General features: G+C 42.7%; 1 long non-coding RNA gene across 11 annotated transcripts; it reads right to left on the reverse strand.

Annotated features, from left to right (window-relative positions):
* Positions 1-569: 569 nt before the first annotated feature.
* Positions 570-7,198, reverse strand: LOC127293823 (uncharacterized). 11 transcript variants are annotated; one of them, XR_007846162.1, is made up of 12 exons: positions 6,704-7,198; positions 6,378-6,460; positions 5,221-5,426; positions 4,520-5,103; positions 4,196-4,280; positions 3,276-3,358; positions 3,034-3,184; positions 2,852-2,919; positions 2,489-2,748; positions 1,870-2,274; positions 886-952; positions 570-804 (listed from the first exon to the last, which is right to left on the reverse strand). It is a non-coding gene; the product is annotated as an uncharacterized lncRNA (long non-coding RNA). The 11 variants fall into 11 exon arrangements; XR_007846160.1 differs by having other exon boundaries at positions 570-952; XR_007846157.1 differs by having other exon boundaries at positions 886-2,274.
* Positions 7,199-12,670: the final 5,472 nt, after the last annotated feature.

Here is a 12,670-nt window from a genome sequence, read left to right on the forward strand (position 1 = left end):
ATTTTAGCAGAGATGTTGTCCTACAGAACATCTTTTGAAGAACACACCTATATGAGTCTGATTGTTAAACGTCGCAATCTATGAGAATTGGGTGCTCTCTAGTAAACTCATGAAAGACCCTGGAGTATGATGTATAAGCTCCAAACCGCGAGGAAGCCTCGCGGCAGCCTAGTATCGGTCTAGGCTTTGTATGAAGCTAGTGCGCAGAAAACTTGTAGTTCAAGGCATAGTCCACTATCCAAGTTGCAATCTAGTGTAATATGAAGCTTTAAGTGGAAGTTCAACTTAACAGTCCCCACGACATACCGGTATATAAAACAATGTTCTGGAAACTTATTGATGAGATGTTCCAATGAGAGTTTGTGGGGGATTGCTGGAATTTGGGGCATTTAGCCTTTGGCCCATGGCCCATTATCAAACTAGATTTTTTTGTGCGCCTTGGCGCACGACCCCCGAAAAAATTGTGTATAAGAGAGAAAATAAAAATAATAATATTTTTCCAGGTTTTACAAAACATAGTGAACCACACAAAATTACAAAAAAAGTAACAATAGTTTATACATAATCAGAGAAACAATAGGGAATATATTACATTCTTTGATTCCTTCAAGAGCAACAAAAGCAATAAATGAATGCCAAATGCATCATCTACGTAGGCTAGGCATTGTCTCGGTCTTTAGAGATTAGGGCTTGCATCACCAAGAGTTAACACCGCTGCAATTGGGGATAAGCAAGCAGACCCCATTTGTTTCATTTTACCAGTTACATAAAAGCAGTAGAGATGGAAGACTCGACCTATGGAAACTGAATACAGTACCTCTTGTAAGTAACCAATGCATATGTACTAATTGATATTCAAATAAATACTCGAATATAATGGCCTACTATTGGTTGCAGAAAGCGCTGACACGGATAACTGAACTTAGGTACCTGTTGGGCATGCAATACCAACCTAAAGGGCAGCAGATGTTAAACACATGAAAAAGAGAACAAATGGTGTGTTAGGTTTCAGTAGATCGTGATACACAGAATCAACAGATTACCCGCACCTAGGCAATTGGTCGCTAAAAGCTGATCTTCTATGCATATTTAATAGGCACACCACAATTTACATGGAGGAATCAAATGAACATACAGTATATGAACACACCTAATTAATCACACGTGTATAGTAAGCATAGAAAAGAATACAAACATAAATTCCATAATGTATTATTGTGCAGATGGTATATGATATAAATCTTGAATCTACGATCTATTGAATGGCAAGAGAATAAAGTAGTCAACAAATATGGTGTAACTTATTTAAAGGAATTACATGGTCTGAGAACACAATATGTTAACCGGTGAAGATAATGATGGATCAAATGTGTATAAATTGAAAATCAAATGCTGCCAAGTTGAGAAATTCATTTAATCTAACGTTGCTTGTTTCTCTTTTCAGTGATTTAATCACACTTTTACGCACACTTGTAGCGGCCCTTATCTGCAATCCATTTTTGTGCACAAACAATAAGCCAAATCAAGATAGCCCATGGAAAAAAAGGCACTATGCTACATCTCAGCTCTCGTAACCCTTGAGATGAAAAGTATAGCTTACAATAGCGTGAACTTCACAAACTGATACCCCATATATAAATGAATCAGTTGAAATTTATCAAATTCCAGCCACAAATATTATATAAAATACTGCATGTATCATTCAAAGTAATCATATTTGAAGCATATATATAACAAAGAGACAAATCTAACCTTTAAAAAAATCTAACAGAAAACACAAGCTGCATGTCCCTTGAATTTCTCAATCATCACAAGCAAATGCTGAAAGAAGAGAGCATGGTAACCAATGATCCACAGAAGATTTCATACCTCCTTTGAGAGGAAACCACCCACAACAGATAGTCCAAGTACAACACTGGGCTTCATCTTTTTAACATGTTTGGCACACATGGTACAATATAAAAAGTTCAGCATCAGTAGTGCTAGAAGTTGAACTACAAACTACTACCTCTGTTCGCATTTAATTGACATGAGGTATGTACATACATAAGCTATTTTGTATGCACCACTGCGTCAATTTAATCTGAATGAAGGGAGTGTAAGAGATCAACATTAAATGATAAATGAGTGTGTTGGCCAGAATCAATTACCAAAATGTTAGTGATCCAGACCATAGTGTAATTTTTAAAACTTGAAACCTCACTTCTATCATTTGGTAAAGGCCACAGTCCAGAACAATGGACTTTTGGAATAAGATGGAGATATCCAATACATCTACATAAATAATAAATAAGATTTTAATAATCATGTAAACAGGCCTTCACACATGGATGTGTTCTTTACATAGATGAATTACATACGCATAATCTACACGGTAACATGTGTGAATTCAATTCTGCAGAAAAAACATTGATGGTACCACGAGTATGCCATCTACCAAACATATAACTCTCCAAGGAAAGGAACTTCAGAAAAACCTAACACTCACCATTTTAATATAAATGCTTTAACACTTTAAACTTGAAGAGAAGGGGGGAGTTATGTTCCATTAGTGTTTACTTTATGGGCCAACCACAATCGTATATACCCTAAGTTGTAGGGAGATAATGGGGTAACACACTTCCATTTGAGCCCCTTCACAGCTTTGGTAGTTGCAACATATACAACCTCTGCATCTCTCTTCTCCCAGCATACACCATAAGGATTCAAGCCAAAGAAATGCTCCCTTTCCAGGACCGAGGTTGTACACTACACATCATGCAATGCAGTTCATTTGTTAGTCATTATTACAACATCATTCTTCAGTTAAGCCAGATTATTCGTGTATTGTTCTGTTATGGTCGGTACACACCTATTATGTCTGAATCTTCATAAAGCTTCCTCCAGGGCTACAATGTGATCATCAGCCAGATCATAAACCTATCATATTTTTGAATACCAATAGTAGTTAGAAGCAGGAAACAAAAATATGCAAGAGCATGATTGATCGGTTGGATGGTTACGGGGCAGCAAGACAGACAATGTAGTACTCACCTCAGCCTAGATCCAAGTTTCATGGACCAACAAATCATTTATTTGGACACACTGTTGCATGGCAGTGCCTTGTGAGGGTCCGCGACAATGCAAGTTGGACAAGCTTTAGCGAGGAATGGATTAATAGTCGGAACGAACCAAGCAAACTGATCTACAAAAACACATATATTGATCAAGTCACCACGATGGATCCCCAAACAGAGAATATAAAGGCAAAATAATAAATGAACTAAAGAAAATACCTCTAGAATCTGGAGTGTGTGCCCTCTCACTCCTTTTCACAAATATATAACGAACAAACTGAAGTTAACTTAAGAATCGGTACCTGAAAAAATCATCAAGTTGGAAATAAGCTAACCAAGTGAGATAAATAACTACCTAATCCAGAACATCTTCTTTGAATAGATTTATTCATAATATCATACTCTGCTTATTGCGATGAACTAATGAAATATGTACAACATTTATACGCGATCGTACTTATCTGGGCATGTAAGTACATTTATAAATTATCTGTTGCCCTCGATTAATCAGTTTGTTACCAGCCATTGAACACCCAGATCATATCGGGTTAGAATATAAACACATCTGAATATGTCTCTTTACGTGTATGCAATTGAGAGATAGGTTAGGTCTAGCAGGTTCTCTTTCTGATATACAAAAATAAAGATCTATTTATGTAGCAGAACAACGAATCTGCAATAGAATCCAATACATAGAATGGCATGGCACTATATATATGGATTTTTGTACCGAAAACGGAAAGCAGCAATTTGCTTCATGGCGTACTAACCATGCATCCTATTGCTTCAGTTTGGTAAAAATCCATATTTATACTTCCCTCTCACCCGTGTACAATCCTAATTAAGGAGGGCATGGCTGATATCCTGGTAATGAACACTAGCTGCCGTAACTTCCCAAAGGTATAATTGTGGAATGTAGCAAGCTAGCTACGTAGAAAGAAAGAGTAATTAGTACTGCTACCGAGATACCAGATGCTGAACTTGATATGTAGCAAATAGTGAACTGACACGAACCAAAATTTAACCAAGCTTATCTTGAGAAGACATGATTGATGCATCGCAGAGAGGCTAAACATATCCATGCAAAGCTATTTAAACCAAAGAATCACTTATACGTCAAGAAACATATCCATACTCACCATGGTCAATCCAAAAGATCGAGATGAATACAAGTTGGTGTCCTTAGGTAGACAGATTGCTGTCACAATATATTTCTTTATGATGCTGCAAGATAGAAAGGTATGGAGTAAATATGATGCCAGGTAACTAATATACAACAATAGGCTAATCAAGATAAATATGTCGTGACTCTAGTATTTAAAACTAAAAGAAATTTTTTTGTCAACTGGTTGTAGCACCAAGTTCCTTAGAATTAAAATTAGGTTCACCATAACATGCTTGTAAAATAGAAACCATAAGCTAGCTAGCGGGAGCAGCAAAGAGAATCGGCAAGGAAAGCTTACCACCATGACAGATGCTGTGAAAAAATATTTGCATAATCCATACTGTTGAATTCTTATTGTTGCGCTGCACAAAATGTAGAGCAATAACGAGATAATATGAATACAATAAGCAGTTACATTATAGGAAAATGTCAAATTAATACCCTAAGGGAAGGTATATATGATAATCAAGTAAAGAGAAATAATTCTGCTATATAAAATTCCAAACTCGATATATGGATGGCAGTATCAGGCTAGTAAAACCAAATTACTAACAGTGCAACTTCTAGATACCTTGGTTAACTAATAAGTAGAAAGAGAAAACTGGCCACATGGGCACGAAACTGTCAAATGACATATCCATAAAGAGGCTATATAATAAAAAATAATTGCACAATAATGTTCTAGCAGAGCCGAAATGTACGGCAGCGTCAAAATTATTCAGATGGATGATCCTTATCTTATATGCTTCAAAACATGAAAAAAAAACATGCACCCATGAGTTGTGACTAACTCTGAATTTTAATAATAAAAGAAGGAACTTGGATAAGAGGCAGAGGGCGAGAAACTGTAGCAGTAGCACCAGCATATTCACCATATTTTTCCTGCATAAACCGATCCATATGGCAGAGAGGAACGCCCTGGTGAGGCACATCTGAGAACATCCTACAGAATATGAAGGAATCTACGGGGCTGAAGACAGTATGAGGTGGCCTTGATACCTTGTTACTGGTCAAACGCTCCGCGGTTGCTAGCCCCAGCAAGAGTGGAATGACGGAGGACAAAATCTACTCATCATAGTTGTTAATCTCCAGGGGGACTATGCATCACAAGTTCACAACATGACAGCCACGGCGGTGCCTAGCAGCTGCTCCTCTTTGCCGGCCATCTGCCTGGCATGGGCATGGGTGTTGTGCCCCATCCAATGCTGAAAAAGAATACAAGCATCTTATTAGATACAATATAATTAGTGTCCATAGTTCAACTCTATTGAGTTCAATAGTACAGGGATATGCAAAGTAGCATATTCGATATTCCCTGACACTATTTTTAGCCAAAATTCACAGAGTAGAGAGTAGTGGCTATTAATAGGAAAATGTGGTTCAGATGCCTGTATGGTACCAACAGAGGTGGCCGTTATCTCAAGATCAACTTGCACTTCATTCTTTTTCTTATATTTTTCTCTTCTACGAGAAGAGATGTGTAGCAGTGCATTAACAGCAAAATTTAAATTAGAATCAACTTAACTTTGTTACCTCTCAATATGAAACACTACATATCAGCATATCAAAAGAGGAAGAGTTGAGAAACATGACCAAATCAACATCCACAACTAAGAAGCCCAGAACGTGTTCGTCAACCTTTGGCATGAGAAATGGGAGTTCAGGATGGGTATTTCGTGAGAGTTTATACGTGGGAAATAGACTTTCAGTCTCAACCCCTAGTTTGGTGTGCGGTGGGATTTATCCTAGGAATGGGCATGGGAATAAAATATTTTTCTACTTGGAACTAATTAAACCCGATAGGATGCAATGATCTAGTCCAGCTAGCATCTTAAATATTCACTGTCATCTTGAGTGTTCTGAACTAACGCCTACTGCTCCTCCATACTTTGCTCAATGTATGAAAGCAGTCCCTTGTTGGAACAAAGATACGGTCCTAATTGTGAAACAAGGAGACACACAACAGCAATCCAGCTAGCGGCAAACAAAAATTACATCGTACAAGCCCGTAAAAAATCTACATCGTAAGCCAGTCAATTTCCCTGCCGTATCCATTGATACAAGAGATGGATTCCACTGATTATTCACTAACTATGTTTGTCAAAAAAGAAAAATAGATTGTAAGCAACATATAAACAGAGAGAGATGTACACAACTTGTAGATGGAGGGAACAGATCAAAGCATCGCTATCGCTGCTGATATATAGATCTGTGGCCTTTTGGTGATTCTTGCTTTGATCTGCAAAAGAGAAGATAAAATAATGAAACAATCAATCTGTGAACGCAGGAGAAAACTGAACTTTCGAAGGGGAATAGATCTGGTGAAATCATGATGGGGGATAGATCCAGTGAACTCATGATGGGAGAAAAACGAAAATTCGAAGGGGAAAGTCGTTCGCCCCAGCAACTTTCGCCACTTCTCGTCGTTCCCCACCACTGGACAAGAGGGAAGAGAGAGGACATGGAGAGCGAGAGGATATACCGGGTAGGGTTCCTCGTTTCCCACAGCCGACTGCCCACTCGCTGCTGCTTCTTGCGGTAGGGTTTGGTAGCCGCCGCTAGGAAGAATGGCTGAACTACTCAAGTGCGCCGCCTCTGCTTGTCTCTGTCGCCTGCTTAGAGAGAGAGAGAGGAGGTGAGACAAGGGAGACAGAGAAGAGCCAAAGGAGGGAGAGGCCATGCCGCCGTCCGCCGCCTCCTCTGCTCCTCCCCCGACGCGCTCGCCCGCCGAGCCGTCGCGCTCGCCAGGCCCGCTCTCCGCAAGGGGGCCCTGCGCAGCCACTGCCGCATGTGTCGCGGTCGGCCCCGCGCGCAGCGCGCGGCACCATCGTCGTCGGACGGGACTCGCCGACGTCCTCTGCTTCCTCTGCTCCTAAGAGGAGGAACCCTCCATCGCCGGTGATGACCGTCGTGCCGCAGATCGGAGGAGGTTCGTCTGCAACGCGCTCGCCACCGCAGTCGCCGCCATCGCTGGGGATTGGGGGAAAGTGGGCTAGGGTTCCTCCGTGGGATGATGCCTTTTATACCCACACTGTTGAAATACCGAAAATACCCCTGTGGGGTGGAGATCCACTGCCTGACGCTAATGTACACCGCAAGAGATCCCAGCCGCAGTGGCTGACGTGCGGGGCCGGCAAAGGTGGGGCCCACATGCAGCCGGAGGCGGGTAACAATTGGCTGTTGCATGGGGTTAGCTAGTAGACTCTGAGCCAACAATAAACGGCCGAGATTAGTTGATGGAAAGATCCGACGATCCAGAATCGAGGATCGCTGTGAAGCCCCCATGGGGGGGCAGCTATTATACCTTTAGATTCTGAAACTCACATGGCCCATTCCAAAAATCAGTGGCAACACTAGTGGGGGCTAAAGTTTAGTCCCACATTGCTAGTTGGGAGAGAGTTGGAGTGGTATATAAGGTGGGCTATTCTAGTCCTAGTAAGTGAGTGAGAAGAGAGAGAGCCCTCGCGCACTCCTCCTCCTCCGCCACCCGCCTCGCCACGCCTCATCACGAAACTTCACGACGCGCCGCGGGTTGCGGGAATCTCGCCGAGCCGAGCTTATCTTTTTGCTGTTTGGGAAATTAATTGTGTAATCAATTTTGAGTCATTAACGGATGCGTTACTCTGTCGTTTTGCCTTCCGGTTTTTCTGGATCGTGGTTGTGCCGACTCGGACGTGGGCTGCGCCCCACGACCTCCCCGAACCGCACTACATAAGACCCTGTGTAACCCTAGCCGCCAGAGAGAGACGCATACGCGACTACCTGTTTCCAGTTCATTGTGCCGCCGCCTTCGTCTTCCTCATCCCGTCCGTCGGCGTGCACCGACTGCCGGGACAGTAGGCCTCCGGAACCCTGCCTCTCGTGAACCTGTACGGGTGAGGGGCAATCAGGTTTTTGGGGAGCGCTCCGGCGCGACTACTGGAATCACGACGTCGTCATCGGACGACGAGTTCCTCCACACCGACAACTTCTTCCCGGACCTCAGCGACTTCTTCTGCAACCTCAACGTGGGCGACAACAACGCTGCTGCGAAGTATGTGATCTTGTCGTTTCTCTTTCAGTTTCTGTTAGAGTTTCTTCTTCTAGTTTCTGTGGTAGATGCAATCGGTTTGTCTTGTTTAGATGTGATCTGTTCATCAACCTTACTAGTCTGCACGATTAGTTTATCTGTTATTTCATTAGTCATGATTTATCAATTACTTGTACGGATTATTTCATATGGATATTTGCTTATATTTCCAACAATGTGGTAGCTCGAATTATACCAGAACTCGGCCATTGGAATCCAACAACGCCAGCGTTTTGGATTATCTTGCACTGCACAACGAAGGTACTGCTCAAGACATTGATTAACCCGTGCACTCTGACCGTCAGTCTGAGGGTGGTAAGCAGTGTTGTAATGCAACAGGGTGCCCATAGCTTTGAATAGTTCCTTCCAAAAATGGCTAGTGAATATCTTGTCCCGGTCTGAAATTATTGTTAGTGGAACACCATGAAGTCTAACAATTTGATCCACAAACAAATTGGCTACTGACACAACCGTATAAGGATGGTGAAGAGGCAAGAAATGGGCATATTTGGTCAAGCGGTCAACCACCACCAAAATGGAATTTGCTCATTCGGAACTAGGCAACCCTTCTATGAAATCCAAAGTAATCTCATGCCAAGGCAAAGTCGGAGGAGGCAAAGGTTGAAGTAGACCCGTGATACGTCTCAAACGTATCTATAATTTCTTATGTTCCATGCTAGTTTTATGACAATACTCACATGTTTTATATACACTTTATATCATTTTTATGCATTTTCCGGCACTAACCTATTAACAAGATGCCGAAGCGTCAGTTCATGTTTTCTGCTGTTTTTGGTTTCAGAAATTCTACACAGGAAATATTCTCGGAATTGGACGAAACAAAAGCTCACGGTCTTATTTTCCACGCAGCCTTCCAGAACACCGAAGAGGAGATGAAGAGGAGCCACGAGGCGGCCACACCAAAGGGGGGCGCGACCCCACCCCTGGCCGCGCCGCCATATGGGGTGGGCCCCTCGTGCGTCCCCCGACTCTGCCCCTTCGCCTATATATTCCCTCCGTCGCGAAAACCCTAGCACCGAGAGCCACGATACGAGAAAAGTTACTGGGACGCCGTCGCCGCCAATCCCATCTCGGGGGGATTCTGAAGATTGCCTCCGGCACCCTGCCGGAGAGGGGAATCATCACCGGAGGGCTCTACATCACCATGCCCACCTCCAGACTGATGCGTGAGTAGTTCATCATTGGATTATGGGTCCATAGCAGTAGCTAGATGGTTGTCTTCTCCTATTGTGCTATCATGTTTAGATCTTGTGAGCTGCCTATCATGATCAAGATCATCTATTTGTAATGCTACATGTTGTGTTTGTTGGGATCCGATGAATATGGAATACTATGTCAAGTTGATTATCGATCTATCATATATGTGTTGTTTATGATCTTGTATGCTCTCCGTTGCTAGTAGAGGCTCTGGCCAAGTTGATACTTGTAACTCCAAGAGGGAGTATTTATGCTCGATAGTGGGTTCATGCCTCCATTGAATCTGGGACAAAGGATGAAAAGTTCTAAGGTTGTGGACGTGTTGTTGCCACTAGGGATAAAACATCAATGCTTTGTCTAAGGATATTTGTATTGTTTACATTACGCACAGTACTTAATGCAATTGTCTGTTGTTTGCAACTCAATACTGGAAGGGGTGCGGATGCTAACCCGAAGGTGGACTTTTTAGGCATAGATGCATGATGGATAGTGGTCTATGTTCTTTGTCGTAATGCCCTAAGTAAATCTCATAGTAGTCATCATGATATGTATGTGCATTGTTATGCCCTCTCTATTTGTCAATTGCCCAACTGTAATTTGTTCACCCAACATGTTATTTATCTTATTGGAGAGACACCACTAGTGAACTGTGGACCCCGGTCCATTCTTTTACATCTGAAATACAACCTACTGCAATCATTGTTCTCTGTTGTTCTTTGCAAGCAAACATCATTCTCCACACCATACGTTTAATCCTTTGTTTACAGCAAGCCGGTGAGATTGACAACCTCACTGTTAAGTTGGGGCAAAGTATCTTGATTGTGTTGTGCAGGTTCCACGTTGGCGCCGGAATCCCTGGTGTTGCGCCGCACTACACTCCTTCAGCAACAACCTTCCCGTGGCCTTCATCTCCTACTGGTTCGATAAACCTTGGTTTCTTACTGAGGAAAAATTTGTTGCTGTATGTATCACACCTTCCTCTTGGGGTTCCCAACGGACGTGTGCTTTACCATTACAAGAAGCTACTTTCTGGCGTCGTTGCAATCCCTATCGCACGTCAGCAACCCGCTGGCTTAGTGTGCAAGGATTTAGCTTGTTGACAGATCTGGCATTGTTTAACAAAATTTTCAACTGCCATCTTGAGCCCTGGCCAGTAGTATAATTGCTTGATACGCTGATAAGTGGCTTGGATCCCTGAATGTCCACCCACTGCACTGTCATGCAAGGAAGAAATCAATTTAGTTTGCAGAGCAAGATTTTCTCCAATATACAATCTGCCTTGACCTTGATGCTTGATTAATCCTCGCTCCAGGTAAAAACCTTTGTCATTGGGAGATTTGATAGCCAAAGACTGCAACAATTTTGTAGCTTGTTTATCAGTGGTATAAGTGTGCAGCACCTCCTGAAGCCAGTTTGGTTGGCAACTAGAAACAAGAGCAGTTGCAAGGAGGTGACCAACTCTGGAAAGGGAATCAGCAGCACCATTTTCTATCCCTTTCTTGTATTTGAACTCAAATTGTAGGCCCACCAGCTTGGACATAGCTTTCTTTTGTAATTTTGTAGATAGCTGTTGATCAGCCAGATTGCATAAACTCTTGTGGTCTGTAAGAATTGTAAATGGTCCTCTCTGCAAATATTGTCTCCATTTGTCGATGGCCATGATGACAGCCAAGAATTCCTTCTCGTAAATGGATAATTTTCTGTTGAGAATGCCTAAAGCTTTGTGATACGTCTCCAACGTATCGATAATTTCTTATGTTCCATGCTTGTTTTATGATGATACTCACATGTTTTATACATACTTTATGTCATATTTATGCATTTTCCGGCACTAACCTATTAACGAGATGCCGAAGAGCCAGTTGCTGTTTTCTGCTGTTTTCTGCTGTTTTTGGTTTCAGAAATCCTAGTAAGGAAATATTCTCAGAATTGGACGAAATCAACGCCCAGGATCTTATTTTTCCACGAAGCTTCCATAACACCGGAGGAGATACGAAGTGGGGCGACGAGGCGCCCACACAACAGGGCGGCGCGGCCAGGCCTTGGGCCGCGCGGCCCTGGCGTGTGGGGCCCTCGTGGCGTCCCCTGACCTACCCTTCCGCCTACTTAAGCCTTCGTCGATAATAGTTCCAGTACCGAGAGCCACGATACGGAAAACCTTCCAGAGACGCCGCCGCCGCCAATCCCATCTCGGGGGATTCAGGAGATCGCCTCCGGCACCCTGCCGGAGAGGGGAATCATCTCCCGGAGGACTCTTCACCGCCATGGTCGCCTCCGGAGTGATGTGTGAGTAGTTCACCCCTGGACTATGGGTCCATAGCAGTAGCTAGATGGTTGTCTTCTCCTCTTGTGCTATCATTGTTAGATCTTGTGAGCTGCCTAACATGATCAAGATCATCTATTTGTAATACTACATGTTGCGTTTGTTGGGATCCGATGAATATGGAATACTATGCTATGTTGATTATCAATCTATCTATGTGTTGTTTATGATCTTGCATGCTCTCCGTTGCTAGTAGAGGCTCTGGACAAGTCATTACTTGTAACTCCAAGAGGGAGTATTTATGCTAGATAGTGGGTTCATGCCTCCATTAAATCTGGGACAGTGACAGAAAGTTCTAAGGTTGTGGATGTGCTGTTGCCACTAGGGATAAAACATCAATGCTATGTCTAAGGATGTATTTGTTGATTACATTACGCACCATACTTAATGCAATTATCTGTTGTTTGCAACTTAATACTGGAGGGGGTTCGAATGATAACCTGAAGGTGGACTTTTTAGGCATAGATGCATGCTGGATAGCGGTCTATGTACTTTGTCGTAATGCCCAATTAAATATCACACTACTCATCATAACATGTATGTGCATGGTCATGCCCTCTTTATTTGTCAATTGCCCAACCGTAATTTGTTCACCCAACATGCTATTTATCTTATGGGAGAGACACCACTAGTGAACTGTGGACCCCGGTCCATTCTTTACATCGAATACAATCAACTGCAATACTCGTTCTACTGTTTTCTGCAAACATCATCATCCACACTATACATCTAATCCTTTGTTACAGCAAGCCGGTGAGATTGACAACCTCACTGTCACGTTGGGGCAAAGTAATTTGGTTGTGTTGTGCAGGTTCCACGTTGGCGCCGGAATCCCTGGT

Source organism: Lolium perenne, chromosome 4 (genome assembly GCF_019359855.2).
Source record: "Lolium perenne isolate Kyuss_39 chromosome 4, Kyuss_2.0, whole genome shotgun sequence".
Classification (NCBI taxonomy): Eukaryota; Viridiplantae; Streptophyta; class Magnoliopsida; order Poales; family Poaceae; genus Lolium; species Lolium perenne.